This window comes from Equus quagga, chromosome 3 (assembly GCF_021613505.1).
Source record: "Equus quagga isolate Etosha38 chromosome 3, UCLA_HA_Equagga_1.0, whole genome shotgun sequence".
Taxonomy (NCBI): Eukaryota; Metazoa; Chordata; class Mammalia; order Perissodactyla; family Equidae; genus Equus; species Equus quagga.
The window spans coordinates 17,407,981-17,430,045 of NC_060269.1; positions in this window are offsets into that span (position 1 = coordinate 17,407,981).

A 22,065-nucleotide genomic window follows, 5' to 3' on the forward strand; every position below is an offset into this window, starting at 1 on the left:
CACTTGCCTTGTCCCCATTCTCTATCTCTTGCCTTTTTACTTTCTCATTTTGATGAAGCCAAGTACTATGCTGTGAGTTTCCCTATGTAGAAGTCCACATGGTAAGGTGGCCTCTGGCCAACAGGTCATAAGTAACTGAGGCTCTCTGTCTAACAACCCAAAAGGAACTGAAGCTGGGCAGCAACCACAAGAATGGGCTTAGAGACGAATCTGTCCCCAGGCGAGACTTAAAATGATTACAGTTCCAGATGACATCTTGCTTGCATCTTGATTTTGAGAGCTTGAGAAACAGAAGACGAAACGAAGCCATGTGCAGATTCCTGACCCCTAGAAACTCTAAGATAATACATATTATCGTTTTAAGCCATAAACTTGGGGGTAATTTGCTATTTTGCAATAGGCAAATGGATGGTTTTGAAAAATCTCAGCATTTCCAGATAGCCAGAGATGCTAACATTAAGAAATGACTATGAGTTCTGTCAGAAAAACATGGCATGGATATTAAGTGAAGGGTGTGTCCATACACCTATTTCTTAAGTACTCAAATAGGAAAAAGGATAAGAGCATTATTCAGTCATACCAAGGGCCCATTAAAGATATTAAGAGTGAGCCTCACAGATCCTCTTAATCAAATGGGACCTCTAGAAAAGGTTGAGGTCATTATATCCAGTCACCTATCAGGAACTAGATAAAAGACTTATTATTCTACTACACTCCAGTGAGATTCACAGAAGACCTACAAAGTTTTTGAGAAAACTATATCAGCAGAATCACTTCCAGCTTGCACTGAGAGGAACAGAGGTCATACAAAATAAATAGACACTGCTGGATCCTAAAATTCTACTGGCAGGAAGTAGATTTAGAAAATGACTCACTTGCAAAAAAAGTGTTATTTTTCGTAAAAAATGAAGAATGACTGAGAAGGAAGAACCAGGAGCCCTGAGGGTATTTCCAAGAGCCATGGCCTTGAAACCTAATGAGAAACTTCCAACATTTGAGCTGGATTTCACAATTGCTATTGACTAGTGACTTCTTTGTGCCTCTTATTTTTCCCCTTTTTGGACAAGAATGTCCATAGCTGTTGTTTTATACCTGTCCCACCATTATATATGGATGTGTGTTGGAGGCACATAACTTCTCTCATTAGCTTCATAGATTGAGAGGAACTGTACTTGAGTAGCTCTACTTACAAAACTACTTCCTAGGAGTCTCATTCACACCTAGGCATGATTTAGATGGTGAGACTCTGAACTTTGAGCTGATGCTGTATTGGGATGTAAGTTTTGGAAACATGGGGAGGGTGGTATGAGTGCATTTTACACGTGGGAGTGATATGAATAATTGAGGGCCAGATGTCAGAATGTGATAGGGAAGCTTCTAAAATGGTTCCCAATATTTCCCACCTCCTGGTTTTCACATCCTTGTGCAATTTACTTCCCTTGGTGTGGGCTGAAACTAGTGACTTGATCATAACAAATAAAATACTGCAAAGGCTATGGGATGTCACTTCTAAGATTAGATTATAAGACCTTGACTTCCATTTGGCTGGCTGGGTCTCTCTCTGACTCTTCTCATTTGCTTTCTCTGATGAATCAAGCGGTCATGTGGTGAGCTGCCCTATGAAGAAGTCCATGTAGCAAAACACTGAGGGTGGCTTCAGGCTAACACCCAGCAAGGAACCGCAGCCCTCAGTTCAACAGCTCATAAGAAACCAAATCCAGCCAACAACAATGTGCATGGGTTTGGAAGCAGAACCTCACTTATCTGAGTCTTGGGATGTTGCCCTGGATAGCACTTTGATTAGAGACTGGAAAAAACCTCAAAGCAAAGGGTCATCTAAGTCATGCCATGGTTCTTGACCTACAGAAACTGAGATTAAAAAAAAAAAAGTTGTTTTAAGCCACTAAGTTTTGGGGTAATTTGTTACACAGCAATAAATAATAAATATACATTGACTATCCCCTCACTTTATCCATACTTCTTACCATGTTATCTGTAGTTTGGGTGTATATTTACACCCAAAAAACATGTAAAAACATGAAAACAATATTTGTTTTATTCTTTTAAAATCATTATCATAGGTAATATAATTTAGAAAGGTATTTTTATCAATTTTTGTTTTCATTTGTTGTTTTGTTTTTTTCATACTGTTCATTTCCTCTGGGTTAATTTTACTTATTATTTGTTAAACTGCATGCTTGGTAATTCTTACTGTAGAATCTGTGAGTAGTAAACTCTTTTAGTTGATTATGTCTTAAAATGTCTTTATCTGCTTTTAAATGATGGCTTAGCTGAGTAGAGAAATACAGTTTGAAATCTTTCCTTTGTAATTTGAAAACATAGATTGGCATTATTGTTACTGTGGAGAAATCCATTGTCAATCTAATTGTCCATCTAGAGATCTTCACCCTCAACTAATTTGAATGAGTTTTCCCTTTATCTTTGGTTTTCTACAGTTTCACTATGATGAATCTAGGTAACAATTAAAAAGAATTATCCTGTTCAATCATTATGAGATATTTTCAATATGAAAACTCAGTGCTGGAAATTTTTCAGCTATTATCTCCTTGAGTTTTACTTTTCTGCCATCTCTCCATTGCATTTTTGAACTACTTCAAATTATTCTTTATATCTTTATGAGCTCTTTCATATTTCACATCTCTTTGCCTGTAGTGTTCTTTGCTAAGTTCGTTCCTCTGTATTTGATTGACTACTTCTTTTATATATGGAAACACCACTTCATTAGAGAGTTAATTCCCTTTATAGATTATTTTAAATTTTCGTGACTATCTTTTAAAAATATATTTACACCTTTTTTTCCCTTGGACTCAAAATCTATCAGGTCTGCAGCTTCCGTTCTTTCTAGTCTGAAGCATTTATTTTCCATTTTTGCTTCATGGAACTAATTATATAGTTCTGAGCGTGGGAGAGGTTTTTAATTTTTTCTGTTTTTGTACTTTATGTATTATTTTTATTTGCTCAGGTGAAGGATCAGAACTTACGAAGTGTGGCTTTCTAATGCAGTCGACTAGAAGTGTGAACAATTTTTAGAATTTTTTGTGAAAGTATTTGTAAGGGGAGATTTAGAACAGGTGAAAAATCTGGGGAGTTTAAAAAATTTTTATTGTAGTATAAGCTTTTAAAAAATTTTTCAGATAATATTTTTTCACTTTTAGGTAATATGAATATTCTTTTCAGTTATTGAACATTTTTCCTGGCTTTTTTGATAAAGAAGTTTTTACTACTGTATCATGTGCATTATAATAATATAATTCCATGAAATTCTTGGCTCAACATAACAATTTATAACATAACAATCATTTCATAACAGTTTGTGAATATAACATTTTAAGGAAAATTAGCAGAGATAATGAGCAGTTTGTTAAAAAATCCTTGAGAACTGCAGACTTTCCTTGGGTACTCTTCACAGGTGACATTTCTGCTTAGAGGACACAGAACAAAGGCTTGTTTGTTTCTTGTACCTGTGAAGTGGCTGACTCTACTACATGCTGTAATCAACATGAATTCTCTTTTGGCAGCAGGACTGGCTCCATAGTTACCATGATTTGGAATAGATCATGAGCCATTAAAGAGAGATTGCTTATTTTATTCTTTTTCTGTGAGTGGAACTTTGTATATATAAAACTAGAATTTTGCTTCAAATCATAAAGGGTAATTGTTTTTCAGTTATGCATGTAAAATTCTGAACCACATAAACTCCACTATAAATTTATTTGAAAAATTGCAATATTGATGAATATAACATTATCAACTATTACTATCTATACATTAGAATTTCAAGCTAATGAGCACTAAAAATATTCAGTATCTTATTTACAGATTTTATAGACATATAGTCAACCCATGATTTCCAAAACAATGCTCTAGCATTGTGAGAAGAATGGGAGAAAATGCAACTTTACTCTGTGAATCAATTGGATCCAATGTTCAAGTAATTTAATCTCTGTGTTCTCATGTTCTTCACTATGGTTTTTCTGATGGAACTATTGATGCTTTCAATCTCTCCACTAGAATTGTGTAAGAAAGACTGCTTTTCTTAATCAACTGGGGGGAAAAATAAGAGTCTTTGCTTTTATCACACATGGAAGCATTTACCGTTCAACTAGCTGATGTTGAGGTCGATTTCTCAAAACATTTAGCTTTTAGTCAAATGCTCGCAGAATGAACACTCTTGCACACCAGCATGTAAGAAAGGAAGATACTTGATACAACATTAGTGAGTTTTTTCCCCAGTGTTGTTTTGATTTCATTACTCCCACTTAAAAGTAACTCATAGATTTGAAAATCCACTAAAAACAGATTCAAAGTTATAGTTTAAGGTGAACTCTCAATGAATGCAAAAGCTTCTGCATGAAATAAAAAGAGGAATATATTCTTTGTCGTGTTTTCTAACAAAATGATTCAACAGCAGTATAAGGATTACCAAATGGGAAACCTTTTTTGGTGGCAAACTAATTAAAGTCACTCCTCATAGCTGACTTTTATGATACACTTCACATAGGGCTTAATGGACCCATAACAGTTTCTGGAAAAGATATTTTTTTCTGAGGCATTCTTGGCTACTCAATAAAATAAAAGAAATTGTGGTTAGGTTTCAAAATGAGCTCTTTTTAGACAAAGCTTTCCACATGAAGATTTAGTAGAGTTACATCTGTTTTAGATAGAGGTCTTTAAGCATCAGACCCAAAGGCTACTTTGATAACAAGCAAACACACAAGAGTGAGAGAACTCACGGCTTCTGATTTCCTACCCCAACTGGGTTCAGTCAAAATGACTGCTCTTTTTCATTTTTGTAGGACATATTTTATTTAACTGAAAGTCAAGCGCTGATGAAAATCAGTTTCAATTGGGATTCCCATCCAATTTTATAAAAAAAGGAAAACATCTTTTTTGGTCAGAATAAACATTTCTCAATTATCTAAAGCTATCCAAATAAAGCATTTGTTTTGAGCCAGTGGCCCACCCTGGGTGCTGATGGTGGGTGGTTATTATTGTATTGGCTTCTCAGTTTGTATGCCTCAAAGCGACAGAAAGGCTGGACTCCTGGGATTTTTAAATAGTGCCATATGACGTGGACAGAAGTTCCTTAAAGGCAAGGGAACTGTGTTTTTAATTTTTTTTTTTTGTATGCTCACTGTCTTTTTAAGGGTTCTACACGAAACTCAATGAATTATAATTACCTGAATTTCTCAGAGTTACATGTCTTTTTGAAAAGTTCTGTTTTATTTACGAATGTTGCTTTATGAATAAATGGAGGATTTTTCTTTTTAATGGATAAACTAGTAAGATAAATATGTTTCTTTTACAATTTTATTCCCCACCCCCACAATGGCACTCATCACCTTCTGTATCTGCCACCCCCAACAAGAACGCAGGATTCATAAAGGCTGAGATTTTTGTTTTTGTTCATTGATATATCCCCAGAGTCTAGAATAATTGTGCATAGCACATAGATGACTTCAATAAACATTAAGTAAATGAGTTAGCAATGATGCATACTCTGGGAGGGGTTAATACAATAGTTTGGATGCGAGCTCATGGAGGGATCGTGAGGAGCAGAGGCAAAGATGAACAGCAAGACCTCAATAAATAGCAGCAATTATTAGTGTCAGATGTTTACGACCCCCAATTTTGCTGATGAAAGGTGACTTAAGAATCTCAGCCTCAGAAGAGATAAGGTGGGATACACTCCACCTAGTAAAAATTATCATGGAAAATGTGCTCAAATACTATTTCTTTCAAAAGGGTCTATTTATTTTTACCAAGTATGTGAAGTCCTTTAAACAAAACAATGATTTTAACATCTCAGATGCAAGCAACAAGAAGATATGTAGATGGATAGATATGCATTTACATACATACAATGCTTTATACATGTATCTATGTATCTCTATCAGTATCTATATCTATGTACCATCTCTACATCTCTATATATATGTATTGTACACATTTTCACCATTGTGACTATCTTTTCACTCTGATTCTTGCTAAAATTAATAATTGAGGAGTCCACTACAAGTTATTTTCCAGTGAATTCCCAAATTAAGTATAATTATTTTAAATGAGCCCCTAAAAGAATGAGGAATACAATATACACCTCACTTCATAGATTTACTATGAGAAAGCTAATGTAGAATCTTACCAAGGTGATTTGTTTGCCCTTTTATTTTCCAGTCTATGTTCAACCAGTGTTCCTTTTCATTTTAGCTGTTAAAGCGGGAAGCTATACTTTGATCTTTGGTCAATCATTCCAGACCTGTGGTTAACAATTTCATTATATTTATTTAATCAAAATGTTTTTAAATACACTCTTACTTTGGAATAAATATATCTACTTTTATAGTTCAACTTCTACTTTGCAAAAGGTATTCTAAAATTGTATGTAGAAGTAATAAGTAAAAAAGTATTGCCATTCTATCTGAGACACTAACCGAGCAATTTTAAGTAATCCAGTGTTTTTAGCAGAATATGTTAGCAACTTACATGCCGTTGATCATGGTGAGAAACAAAGTAGGGAATATAGTGAATTAGCACAAGCTCCATTTCCTGGAGCTATTAAATACACACATAATACTGTATAACTTAGTATTCTATAAATTAAAAATGTATGCACACCCGCAAAATCCATAGTCTTGCATTACTGATTTTTATAAAAGTAGCAGTAAATAAGTGAATGAACAAAATGACATAAATGAATAAATAAGATAGAATAATAATTTCAAATTCTTTCTTATAAAAACAGAGTTTCAAGTGCTCAAAAATAAGAGACAAATAACAGAAATAAAGTTTTCTCATCAGTCTTTCTGTCACATGCAGGATAAGCAACAGAGATATTCCTTCTAAAGGGATGAAGTCATCTAAGGACTTTCCCGCCAGGAATGATTTGAAGTAAATCTTCTTTGTCATATCTAAAAATCATAAAATAAGGGCTGTGTGGGAACGTTGATTCTGGGGATTGTGTGTTGTGAAGGATTATTTGTAATAATGCCCTAGCTGATCTCTAAAATGCTTGGTGTGAAGTACATAATGATTAAAAGCAAATGTCAAATTTGCTATTTTCTTTTTCTAAGCAAAGGGAGAGCAAACATTTAAGATGGAACCATGTAGTGGCATGTAGCCCTAGGTCATCTTTTTCATTGCTGAACAGCATTCTATTATATGAATGTGCAATTTATGTATCCTTTTTAGAATTGATGGACATTTAGATTTTTTCCAGTATTTGAATATTAAAAATAATGTGGTTATGAACATTTGTATACCTATCTATCAGTGCACATATAGACACGTTTCTCTTGGGAAAATATGTTAGAAGTGTTGGGATGCATATGTTCAGCTTTAGTAGATGGTGTCAAATAGTGAGCCCAAGCGACTGTATCAAATGACATTCCCCACTAGCACTTTGTGATAAACTTGCTCCTCATTTCACTTACACGACGCATTATTGTTGTTTTTATTTTAACTTCGGCCATTCTGGAGACTGTGTAGTGAGATCTCTGTTTTATTTTGCATTTCCCTAAAGAATGATGAGAACAATCACCTTTTCTTTGCTTCATGGCCATTTGTACCTAATTATGTATTTCAGTTTCTGTCTTGCCTATTTTCAATCCAGTAGTCTTTTTCTTATTGATTTGTAACAGTTACGTATATGTTCTGACACAAATCCTTCACTAGATACATGCTTACAACTTTTCTCCCACTTTGACTTACCTCTTCCCTTTCCTAATGATGTGTTGATGAACAGAGATTCTTAATTTTAGTGAAGCCTAATTTATCAATTCGGTATTCTTAAGCTAATGATTTGTTTTCTATTTAGGAAATTTTGTCTTACCCACAATTATGATGTTGTTCTATACTATCACTTAAGAGATTTATTGTTTTGTCTTTTACAATTCATCTGAAATTAGTTTGTCTATTATTTTTCACCAATATAATTCTGTCTTTCTTATTAGGCTTTTTAATAAGTCGTAATATCTTATGGTTTAAGTCCTCCAAATTTGTTTTTCTTCAGGATTATCTTAATTATTTTCAGTCATTTATATTTCATATGAATTTGAGAATTAATTTGTCAATGTACACACACACACATACACACGCTCACCCACACATCTTGCTGGAACTTTGCATGAGATTGCATGAATCAATAGATGATTTTTTTTTTTTTTTGAGAAGATTAGCCCTGAGCTAAGATCCACAGCCAATCCCCTTCTTTTTGCTGAGGAAGACTGGCCCTGAGCCAACATCCATGCCCATCTTCCTCTACTTTGTATGTGGGACGCCTGCCACAGCATGGCTTGATAAGTGGTGCTATGTCTGCACCTGGGATCTGAATTAGTGAACCCCGGGCCACCAAAGCAGAATGTATGAACTTAACAGCTGTGTCACCAGGCCAGCCCCTAATTTCACTAATTTTAAAGAACATTTTTATCTAGAAACATTATTCTTTTATTAGATGTTTTCCTATGCATTTTATTTGTGAAACAATTATAAATTGTATTGTTTTAAAATTTTTCTTATATTTATAATGTATTGGTATATAAAAAGAGTATTTTTTTTACATTTCCTTTTATCCAGCACTTTTGCTTAAGTTACTTATTAATTTTAATAGTATCTATATTTTGGGGGGTTTTCTATGTATACAATTGTTTTATTTCTGGAAAATGTGCAACTTAATTTTTTTTAATCCTTATATATTTCTCCCTATTTCTTACTTTATTTTACTAGCCAGAATAGAAGTAGTGATGGCAAGCATCTTTTCATATGTCACCATTAAGTAAAATATTACATATTAGCTTTTTATAGCAAAGCTTAATTTAATTGAGGAAGTTACTATTATCTGTTTGCTAAGAGTTTTTCATGAAAGGTTGTTGAAATTTATCAAAGGATTTTTTGAATCTGTTAAGCATCAATATATGTTTTTCTTTATTTCATTCATGTGGTGATTGATATAGATTTTGAACATCTTAACAAATTTCTTTGTTTAGAAAAACCCAACTTTCCCCTGAAATCATATTCTTTTACTACATTGCTAGTTATTTGCTAATATTTTGTTGAGGATTATTTGATCTATGTTTATGAAAATAGATCATTCTGTAATTATCTTTTCTTGCAATGCTCACATTAAGGTGGCATCAAGAATGTACTGATCTCATAAAATAGCGAAATATTCCCTCTCTTTCTATTTTCTCTGTAGTTGGTGTAAAAATATTAAATATTGGAATAACTCCCCAGGGAAGCCATGCGGACCAAAGCTTTCTTTTAGAGACAACGACTGTGGATTCAGTTTCTTTCATACACATAGAACTGTTGAACTATTTAAGGTTCTATTTGTTGGCAGCCAGTTTTCCTCGGGTCTCTCATGTTTCTGAACATCTTGCAAGTAATAGCACTGATGCCTTTGTCCTGGACCAGCTTCATAAATGTTTATGTAGGAGACAACCCTAGAAGAGAGTGTCTCCTAGTGGAGTAAAGGGCGGATGTTATACTGACCAGAATAAGAAAGATAATGTCTGTTTTCAGGGAAAAGTTTTGATAGGCTTGCTTTCAGCTTGTTATAAAATATTTGGCTCCTTAAACTTGTGATTCTTTGGCTAGGTTGTCTTCTGGGAATCCAGTCACATTTCTTAGATTTTTTTACTTTGTGACCCACATGTCTCTTACCTTATTTTCTTATTTTACTTCTTAATATGTCTTTGTTTCAGTCTGAATATTTCTGATCCAACTTCAAACTCACTCATACTCTTATTTGCTGAGTCAAATCTGCTTTAATTCATCTGTTTGAATTCTCAATTAGTTGTTGCTTTTTTGTTCTATTTCTTTGAATTTCTTAGATTTCACTTTGTCATATATTACCATGATTATTCATAGCTGTTTCAGTGTCTGGAAATTATAACATCCAGATAACCTGCGGGTCTCTTTTAATTATCTGTTTTTTCTCTTGGTTGCTTATTTTTTTTCTTATTGAATGCAATTTTTACTGAGTGTTGAAAATTATATATGGAATAACTTGCCCCTAGTTTATAATGTCTGAAACTCATATTCCTTGTGAGTGACTGTAGAGGAAACTCAGGAAAATATTGCTGTGATGTTAGAGCTCCATGATAAAAATCTGTCAAGACCAAACAGCATGGCTTCTGCTACTGGAGCTCATTTGTTGATGTCTAATTAAAGGAATCATTTGGAATTGCTAATGAATGTGTTTAGCTTCTACTCAAATAATTATTGAACACGCATGTGATTGAATTTTAATCTTAATTCTCCAGTGGCTCATTTTTCATGCTTACTTCAATATTACCCTTCAAAATGAGTGTTATTAATGTGTATGGCACTTGTGCATTGCCTTTTCATCATGATTTGACTGGTTTTTTCCTCCCCTTTCTTTTTTACCCTGTCTTCAGCATTTATTTAGCACACTAACTCTGGATGAGCTTATATTCTGGAAAGGAATGCATCAAATTCCAAAGAATCAAGACTCATTTTTCCAAAAATTGGGTGAGCTCCCAGAAGACATTTAATGCTTCATAGTTTTATAGTTTAAGCAATAAAAGAGGGGAAACTAATTCCCTTTCCATTCTCCTGCCCTCCCTTGAAATATAATTGAAACAGAGCCTTCTGTCCTCTTGCTGATTTGTTTTGACATCCATGAACAATCTTGCAGAGGTGCATTTTTTATTCTTTCCTCTGCTATATCTACTATTGATTTAATTAATCTTCTATCCCACATTATACAGCATGAATAGGAAGTTATGCAACTATTAGGCCAAATCAACAAATATTCAAGTGAGAAACATGGTAATTGATAACCAAGAGTGTAAAGTATTTCTGTGAATAAGCAGCTTTTATGAGGATAGAATGCTTCTTATTTTAAAATTATTTCATCTTTATATGGATGTTGAAATTTCGTCTGAAGAACACAGAGGGCTATAATTTTTCATACCAGGAAAATCCCTTTTACAGATCAAAAATCACCAGAAATCAAGCAACATATTTTACTTAGATTTTTTCTAAAACCTCCATTTCTCAAACTGCTATTAAGCATAGAAAATGACTTTTTTGATATTTATTGCCTTTTGGGGCTCAATTTGTATTTCTATGAAATTAATGATTCATTATATAGAACAATCTTAATGAAATTACATATTTGGCCAAAGAATGTAGCATGTGTCAGTAATTAGAACACCAATAATGATTTTCACAGACTTTAGCTTGGGCCCTGCTACTATAACTTTTTCCCATTAATTTTATTTCACTTCATGAAAGCTGGAAAATATGCAGTATAAAGCAAGATGCACAATTCCCAGATCCAAGAAAAGAAGGAAAGAAAAAGAATGCTTTAATTTCATTTTCATAATACTTTTGTATTATTATCACTATTCTTTTTTTACTGCAGAATCAATTTGTGATTATTTGAAGTAAATAAATGGAAATCCTCAAATAATAATTCTTTGAGTCATAAGAACAAGAGAGAAATCACAGTAACTACATTTATAATGAGAACTTTTAAAAAGCAAATCCAGATTATATGATCTGTACAGAGTAGTTTTATCTTTTTCATCTTCTAAATTTACCATCTCCTATGGAGATTGGAGGAAACCTTGAAGATTCAGGAGAAGATAAAGAAGGAAAAATTATTTTTTCTTTCACTATCCACACATGAGTTCTGACAACATATTGATATTCAGTAATTCTGCTTTTATATATTCATTCAATCAACAGCTATGTACCAAACACTAAAATAGTGCTATGTACAAACACTATTTTAGAGAGCTAACCTTCTGCTTTCAGAGCCTACTTTGTGGTAGGAAGGAAACTGAAAATTACATAAGAACAACACAATGTCTGATAATTATAATGTACTGGGAAGGAAAAAACCAACAGGATAACAGAAAGCATAACAGGGGCAGGGTGAAATTCAACTGAGCGGTCAGGAAAGGAGGAAGGAATGATGTCTGAAATAGAGCCTGGCTAATGAGAAAGAGCTATCCATGAAAGAAAGTTTCCAGGGAGCAGGAAAAAAAAAATGCAAACCCCAAAAGTGAGAATAAGCTTAATGTAATGGAACAGAAAAAGAAAAACGTCAGAAATTATGGGAACTATTAAGCAAGGGAGAGATTAATAGTGATGTGAAAATGGAAAATTTAGTTGAGCCAGATTGTGTATGCCATGGTTGGAAGTTTGGATTTTATTAAAAACTTTTTTATTATGGTAAGAATGCTTAAGGTACAATCTAGTCTCTTAAAATTTTCTCTCTTTTTTTTGAGGAAGATTAGCCCTGAGCTAACATCTACTGTCAGTCCTCCTCTTTCTGCTGAGGAAGACTTGCTCTGAACTGCCATCCGTGCCCATCTTCCTCTATTTTATATGTGGGACACCTGCCATAGCATGGCTTGCCAGGCGGTGCGTAGGTCTGCACCAGGATTTGAACTGGTGAACTCTGGGCCACGGAAGCAGAGCGCAGGAACTTAACCATTGTGCCACTGGGCTGACCCCTACTCTCTTAAAATTTTAAGTGCATGATACAGTGTTAGGGGCAATGCTATACAGTAGATCTCTAGAACTTCTTCATATTGCATAACTGAAACTTTACACCCATTGAACAGCGACACTCCGTTTCCCTCTCCCTCAGTGCCTGGCAGCCACCATTCTACTCTCTGTTTCTAGGAGTTGGACTATTTTAGACACCCCATACAAGTGGAATCATGCTGTATTTGTTTTTCTATGACTGGCTTATTTCACTCAGCGTAATGTCCTCCAGGTTTATCCATGCCATTGCATATTGCAGGATTTCCTTCTTTTATGGCTGAATAATATTCTATTGTATGTATATACCACATTATCGTTATCCATTCATCTGTCGATGGACATTTAGTTTGTTTTCATATCTTGGCTATGGTGATAGTGCTGCAATGAACATGGGAGTACAGATATCTCTTGGAGATCAATTCTTTCAGATACATACTCAAAAGCGGGATTTCTGGATGATATGTTTTACTTTTCATTCAAGTGAAAATAAAATCCGAACTTTTTTGAGTTTGAATTTTATTTTAACTTAATAAAAGGTAATTAAAGAATTATTAAGGAGAAGAGTACTATGTCTGATTTTCTTTAAAAAGAAAAGGCAACATCTAGGTGTGACTGGGAGATGGTGAGCTGAGAGGAGCAGAGGCAGAGTTGAAGTGTGGGCTGGTCCCCAGCACAGATGAAAGAGAAGGGTGGTTTGATTGGGAGAATATCAGCGAAAACGAAGAGAGGAAGGTAAGAATATGCTTTTAGAGGTAGACTCATGGGGCTTGGGAATGGAGTGGATGACAGGAGGGGGTTAAGAAAAGCGGCTGGAATCTAGAATGCCACTTATGTTGAGCGGATGGTGGTGCCATTTACAGAGAAGGGATAAGATAAAAGAAAAGTTTAGGAGGGGAAGAACTCTGTGAAAGTTTATTTGTTTAAAACGTGACATTCAAAGATGCTTGTTAGATATTCAAATGGAGATATCAAGTAGATCTATAAATTTGAAGATTTGTATAAATATATATGTATGTATACACACATACACATACATATCATATATGTCTATATACCATGTTTTATAACATTTTTTGCACTTAATCATAATTGTTTTTATAATTTATTTCCAAAATATAATTTTAATGACCACATAGATGTACATTGTGAAATGTAGCATAATTTATATGCAATCATTCATGCATTGCTGGACATGTAATTGGTTTTATGTTCCTGGAGTTTGTTTTTATTACTTATAACTCTATGTTGGTAATCCTTGAAGATAAATAATTATGCATATCTATTTTATTCCCATGAATAAAATTTTCAAAAACAGAATTGCCAGATCAAATACTTTCTATGCTTTTAAAGATTTTGACAGTTACTTTCAACACTGCCCCTAAAAGAGTGTACCATCACAAATTCCATCAATAGTTTACTAGTGTCAGATCTCAGGAGGACCACCTAATGTAATTATTTTTTTGTTAATTTCTGCCATTTTACCAGAAGAAAAATCTTATATTTGATTTGTAGGCTTTAAAAAATATTCCTTTGATGCTATTGAGGGTGTTTTGTATAATGCGTGTAGCCATTTGCCTTTCTTCTTTTGTGAATTAGCTATACATGGTTTTTGTAATTAGTAATTTTCATCTTTTTCACATTCATTTGTCAGAAATCTTTATTAACATTTCTATAAGAATTGAAAACATTCCTCTAACTTTTAATACCATTCATTTTAATTATGGGGGCTTTTGATGTTTGTTCAATATTGTAAAACTATATATCAGTGATTTCCTCTTTGTGATATCTATCTTTGGATGAATGTTTAATGTCATAATGATACTGTCTTCGCTGTTTGGTGTTTGACTTCTGACAACTTTTAAGCCTCAGATCTAACTCTTCTCCTTCTTCCCCATAGCTGGGGAAGCTGATGAGAAAGCCTGGGTGCTCCCTCGTTTGGTGCCAGGAGGAGGAGACTCAAACCACGCAAGCCCCTGCTTGTACAAGCCCCACTCTCTAACTACAATAAAATCCCAAGCCAGTCTCCTTTCCTTGCTCTCTCAAGCTATTTTCAGACCAGCTTGGGAAGCCTGCCCTGCCCTTCCCCAAAAGCCTCATTATATGAGTAATAAACGTTTTCATATTCTCTTGGTATGTGTGTGGCATCATCTGTCTGGACATCTGAATTAAATTATGGTTGAGGGTCCATTTTGTTTCTGCAGAGTAGCCACAACACTCAGAACGGAACTTTGCAACTATTTCTCACTACTTTCTTCTATTTCTTAAAGTGTTATTTTTAAAAATATTTAATTCCTTTGAAAATTAAATTATTTTGGATTATGGTGTGAGGTAGGGATGTTTATTTTTCCAAATATCCCAGTTGTTTTAACACTTCTTGGAAACTATTAGGAGGAAGACAAAGAAGTAGAAGGAAAAATAATACGTCCTTTAATCCTCTTTTACGTGTTCATGGACATGACCATTATTTTATTTTTAGAACTTTAAGAAATTCTAGAAAAATCCTAAATATAATTTTGAAAGTCACTACAATGTTGAGAATTTAGTTAAATAATAACAGTGCTATCTGATCAATTATTATTTTGCTATCGTATATGACTAAAATGAAAACTATTTGGATTAAAAGGAATTTCCCATTAATGAAAGATGATTGGCAACATTAAAAGTGGTGAACACCCTCCTGATTTACAGCATTGCCAATAGACTGAAGAAGGTAAAAAAGAATTTCCAAGATTAAAGATGTAAAAGACAATGAGATGATTTTCAAAGGCATACATCTTTTTTCCCACTTCTTAGCTAATGTAATTGGTAGAAGTTTTTAGTTATTTGCTATGGATATGAAAACACACTACATACTTTTATTCATTTATCTCATTTAATAGTTAGATGGTGGTGGAAAACAGTATCTGTATTGTATGTATGTATGAAACCTAGTTGTGAAAAAGAATGTATTCCCCCTCTTTACAGATGAGGAAACCAAAGCTTAGAAAGGATACATAAATTGACTAAAGTCAGGCTTGTAAGCCATAGGATATAGATTAGAACTGAGGTCATATTAAATATAGACATTCCAGAAATATATTTCCTTGAAATTATTTCCGTGCATTCACTCTGTAAAATCTACTATTCACTTAAAAGGCAGCTAAAGGAAATGCTAATTAATGTTGTTGTTATTGCACGTGCTGAGCAATCTCAAAGTTTGAAGTAATTTTAACCAATAAGTAAGTTTTTATGGAGATTAAAATTGTACACCACCTTTCCTTCCTATTCTCATGAATCTTTATTGGTAGAAACTCGTGAAAGGTATTTGCTACAGGCACATATTGACTTTTCCTACTGTACATAAGGGAGGAACCAATACAAGGAAACCTGAAAGGCATTATTGAATGTCTACTGTGCACCTGTTCCCCCAGGGACTTAAGTAAACCTTGGCAGACGTGAAACAGCAAGACTCTGTGAAGTTCAAATAAAACACGGAACAGGTCAGTCAAAAATATGGTTAGATGCGATACCAAAAGATGAATGTATATTTTGAGTGTGCATTTAACATTACATGTCGTTATACTTATCACATATCACAGTGGTTACTTTAGACGAGTTTCTAAGCTTCGAGTTTTTACTTCATAATTTATGAATCATTAAATTTCCTAAACTTCAATGCTATCCTTCAAGTAGTATCCAATGATAAGTTTATCTTCTGTAAATGCATTATTTGGCATCTTATTGCTTGAAAAATGTCTCACGTACATATTTAATCAACTTCAAAGAGGGATCAAAAGGAGTCTTTTATTTGCTTATCATACAACTGTACTTAGAAAAGGGAAATCTGTGTGTGTGTGTGTTTAAAATCTTATTTCAAGTATCACTACAAGTATATTATATATAAGAATGATTTTTCAAGTGTTTATACTTATTATATACAATAAATTGAACCACTAAGAGGTTTGATTTATTTATTTATTTATTTATTTTTAAAGATTGGCACCGGAGCTAACATCTGTTGCCAATCTTTTTTTTTTTTCTCCTCTCCAAAGCCCCCCAGTACATAGTTGTATCTTGTAGTTGTAGGTCCTTCTGGTTGTACTATGTGGGATGCCACCTCAGCCTGGCTTGATGAGCGGTACCATGTCCCTGCCCAGGATCCAAACCGGCGAACCTCTGGGCCCCTGAAGCGGAGCGTGTGAACTTAACCACTTGGCTATGGGACCGGCCCAGTTCTATTTACTTTTGTTCTTAGTTTACATTTATAGGGTTGTATTCTTCCCTGACATCTTTCTTCTGTTATCACTATACTCCCTGTGCTTAATCTAGAACAAATAATTGAATATTTTGGGTTTTATTACTTTTTCCTGGAAATTTTGAAAACTACCTTCATTGTGTTGTCAAAATAGGTAATAGCATACCTTTTTCCTTAAAGGAAAACATATACTTATTTTATGGAATAATGTATACATTATCATGAAAGGAACTCTTGGGAGTTCAATAAAAATGTATTGATTGACCCATTCTAAATAATAATGAGGCTTGAAATAACATTTATACACCCATCTATCCATGCACACACATATAAATGTCCATATATACACACACACACACACACATATATATATATATATACACACACACACGCCCGTGTACATGTATTTCCACTTAGGAATACAAAAGAGATGTGGAATAAGTAAAATGCTTTCCATGATAAAAGCTTTTCACTATAATGGCTATATGATAGCTATATATAAATACATGTATTTCTGTGTATGTAAGTATAAATTTATACAAGTTGGAGTTATATAAAATAGGTATACATATTACATAACGGCTATAATAACTTTGTCCCTTTTCTGAAATGCAATTTTCCTCTACAATTCTAGTAGCAGACTGTCAGTGAGTACTTACTAAGTTTTCCCTTGATTATGTATAAATCAGTGTGACGCAGGTAAAGAAACAAGTATTGCAGTAACTTAGAACCACTCAGCATGGCCCATTCCACAGCACTTCCTTAGCTACTGTCACTATTGTGACTTTTGAGATGACCATTCTCATGCTTTTACTTTATAACTTTTAAACCTATGTATGAATCTATCGTCTATCAAATTTTCATATTTTAAAAATTTATTTAAATTGACACTTTTTTATTCTTCATTGTTTTTGCACTCAACATTTTCTTTGTGAGCTTTAACCATCATGACTCACATCTCTGCAGTTTGGTCATTTTCACTGTGTCTGGTTTTCCGATGAATAGGTATACTACAATGTATGGATTTAGTACACTATCAACAGGCCTTGGTTGGATTCCAGTGTTTGTTCTTATAAACAATGCTGCTGGAACATTCTGCCATATATTTCCTGCTGTGTATCTACAAGAGTTTCTCTAGGGCATATACTGAGAAGTGAAATTGATTACATATTGTGTATATTGATTTTCAACTTTGCTAGGTAACAAATAAAAGATAGCTCTTTTCCAAAGTTGTAGTAATTTAAACACGTACCAACAATAAGAAGAATTCCTATTGCTTGGAACTTTCTTGCTAATATGCAGTACTGCCAGACTTTTTAATTTTTGTCAAACTGGTAGATGTATAATAGTATCTCTTTGTAATTTTATTTTGCATTCCCTGATATCTAATGATATTACACATCTTTTTTGGTTTATTGACCATTAGACCGTCTTCTTTCGGCTTGTTTTACGTTTTTATTTGTAATAGATACATACAACTTCTCTAAAATCTCTGATTACTAGTATTTTGTCAGTTACATGTGTTATCAGTAATATCAAACAACAGCCTTAGTGCCACACACAATAAAGATATACTTACCCCAGCAGTTTGAGAGTCAGCAAGCTAGGCTAGACGCACTGCAGGCTTTCCTAGGCTTGGCTGGGCTCATCCCCACGTGCAGCGGTCTTCTGATAAGATTTAGCTGATCTATCAACTACAAAAAGTCCGTGTACAAATGTATTATTTAGTTAATCAGTCCTCTCTTACTGGATGCTTAGTTTAGTTTCTAATTGTTTGCTATTCTTAGCAGAGCTGGAATGAGTATTCTTATAGAGTACATTTTTTGCACGTGTCTGAATTGTAATTCTTTAGAACAGATTCTTAACATGGAATTGCTGCAGCAACACGGATTTTGACAATTTGTATATTCTGTCAAATCCTCTTTTCTCATTGCAAACACTCAGTATTAGCAATTTTGAATATTTTTACCCAAACAATGGAGTTCAAAATATATCTCATTTTTGTTTCATTTTTTATTGCCAACACAGTTAATTGTCTTTTCCTATTTTCAATGTCTTTTGTAATTACTTTTTCATACTCTTTGCAAATTTATCTATTAAGTCATTTGCCTTTTTCATGTTGATTTGAAGGAGTTTCAGGTTTTCTTTCAATCTGTGGCTTTATTTGGACATTGATTATGATGAATTTTGACACACACAAAACTTTTTATTCAAGTAAATTTGTCAGTCTTTTTCTTTAGAGCTCTTTCCACCCTCCTTTTTGGAAGTCTTTCCACACACTACAATAAATTTTTAAAGACATATACTTATTTTTCTTTTAAAAGTCTTTCACTATACAAAGAACGAAGTCATATTTTTCTAATTGTATTGCTATTTTTGCTACTAGTAAATTTTTCATTGGGATCTTAGATTTACCCAGAATTCGTTGCTATGCACGGGCATGAATTGGAAATGTCCATTACTATTGTCCAACCTATAGAAACAAATCTATGGCAAATTTTCATTTATACGTAAGAATGTCTCTGTACTTTCCATTCCACATAATTCAAAATAATACTCTCAATCCAATCTTGCAAGATTCTTAGTCCCATTAGAATTGTTCATTCTAACCTACTCTCTATTTACATTTTCAGAAATTCTTCCTCCTTTTCATCTGCTAATGGCTCCCGTTGTATTTTCCAATATTGCTAAAGATTTATTTTACATTTTATGTTTCTTCTCTCATTCAATGAGATTTTGAAAGAGAATTAAAAAAAATAAATCTGTATTTGTTAGCCACTGTGAAACAAAAATGGATATTTAACTTATATTTTATACTTAGACTTTTAAAATTTTCATATTACTTTATATATTCATAAATTATTTTGAAAAGCAAATAATCATGCCATAATCCACTTTTATAAAAGGATTTATGCACTTGTTAAATATCTATCAAATACCTGGAATTATTAAATACACATCTAATAATCAAAATGATCTTCTTACAAGGTATTTATTAGCTTTGTGGAAAATAGTGTGTGTGTGTGTGTGTGTGTGTGTGTGTGTGTGTGTGTTGTGTGTGTCTTTTGTTGCTGCTATTCATCCGATAGCCGTCTCTAAATACCTACTTCCTTAAAAGTAAAATTCTAATTGTCTTTGCCCTACCCTAAATGAATATGAATGGTTTAAAATCTTCCCAGATTCAGGATGCAAATCTTTGTATGTTTGAGCCTTTCATTCTCTTTGCCTCATGAGCTATGAAGATTTTACCCTACTTCTTAGCTAACAAGTTATTCCACCACAGTTCGATAGTTTCTGGTAGAAGGCACATTATTCCTGGGTCAGATGAAGCAGTTTAATACTCGCTACATTATCAGTAGCCGGAATATTAGCTTTTGTACTGGTCCTCTGAGCCCCGATCTCCACAGGGGAATGCAAGAAGGGCCCGCTGATCCCTGAACACACAGTGGGGCACATTACAGAAGAGGAACCCTAAACTTAAGGAACCTCAGTCTTCTATGATGCTCAATAATCAGGTCTGTCTTTGCTCCCAAAGGAGACATTATCTCTATTTTCCAAGGATGTAAGTAAACTTATTCTTTGCTCTAGAGGAAAACACTATTTCTTTCAAGCATGTTCATTATGCAAACATCCTTGGAAACAAAGGGCAGTCAGCATCTCTGCTTGCAATACAGGCAGCAACATGAGAGACCCACAGAGAATTGTCTCCCAACAGCCATGTGATCAGATTAGACACAGCATAGGACATAATCCTGGCAGTGGAAAGTGAGGAAAAGTTTGCTACAGGATATTTGAGATTTTCTTCACAGTAAAATAACTGGACACAAGACAGATATATTCTTTATATATTCTTTTTATAAATTCTTTATATATTATCCATTGCATGAGAGCCCCTTGAACTGTGAGAGCAACCAAACTAAGATGCAGGCTAAGATCCCAACAAAGATGCATCAGGCAGAGAATGGCTGAGCAAAAAGAAAGAAGAAATGCGGCACATTGACGCGAAATTGCTGCATCTATTAACTCAGACTCTCCTGCCTCCAGACTTCATGTTATGGGAGACAGTAAACATCTTATTTATTGATTGAGTCTGTTACTTTCAGCCATAACATGAGTTGCAATAAACCTGTTTAGAAACAAGTTTTCTGACATTCAAAGAGTTTTAATAATTTTTCAAGATTGATACAGATAAAATTACTATTAAAGGTAATAAATCTAGAATTTATATATAATATGTGTATTGCTTATTCTGTAGAGCTATGCTTATGTTTTCATTAAAGATAAATAGTATGTGATTTTCCTGCAGTTGAACATACATTTTGTATGTCTAAATTCTGTGATGATCCTTGAGACTCGTAGGGGTTGTATTCATATTTAATGGATTAGTTCCACATATTGGCACAAAACTTTTCCATGACCCTTTGTTTCTTGTGTCATCAGTGCAAATGCTCAGGGCCCTCAACAGTCACTTCTGTCAAACTTGACTCCTAAACATTGCACCAAATATGCTCAGCTTTTCTCATGCTCACGACTTTATTTATGCCAGTTCTCATACATAGAATGCCTTTGACCCCATGTGTCAAAACCCACACTATCATTCTGGAAGCTATATTTTTGCATTACATTTGCCTATATTCAACAGTAAACTCCTTGTACTTTACCTATATTCAACAGTAAACTCCTTGTACTTTCATAATACCTACATTTGAATAAAATGTCTTTTAAAAATTTAATTACTTTCCTAGGAAAATTAACTAACTAAGAGCCAGCTTCCCACAATGGTTAATAGCAGTCATAGATTTTCCTGCACTTAATATATTCCACATACAAAGTGTAGTAGATGCTCTCTATGCCCAACTCATTACTCCTCTTTAAATGCCTTAATTTCCAGGTACCAACATGTTCATCCTTGTGCCTAGGAGTTTTTTTTTCTGTAAAACTGCTGAAAGATGTAATACTCATGCTTAGAACCCGCCATCATCACCACTACCACTAGATCTCAATGAATTACTGTCAGGAGTTAGTGTTTAAATACCCTAGTTCCCTTATCCCTTGGGTAGAATGATTTTTAGATATATGTTTTTCATCTTCCCTCAGAATTGTTCCATGCTCTAGAGTCACATTAAATAGCTCTGATGCACCTTTAAGAGCTCACCATTTATTGACAGCTTTCTCTTTCTTGTATTATGTTCCCCACTTCCAAAACCATGTTCCCTGCACTTCCAAGAAATTACTTGCACTCAAATTCTTGTTTTTGGATCTGCTTCTGAAAGAACCCACACTAAGACAGT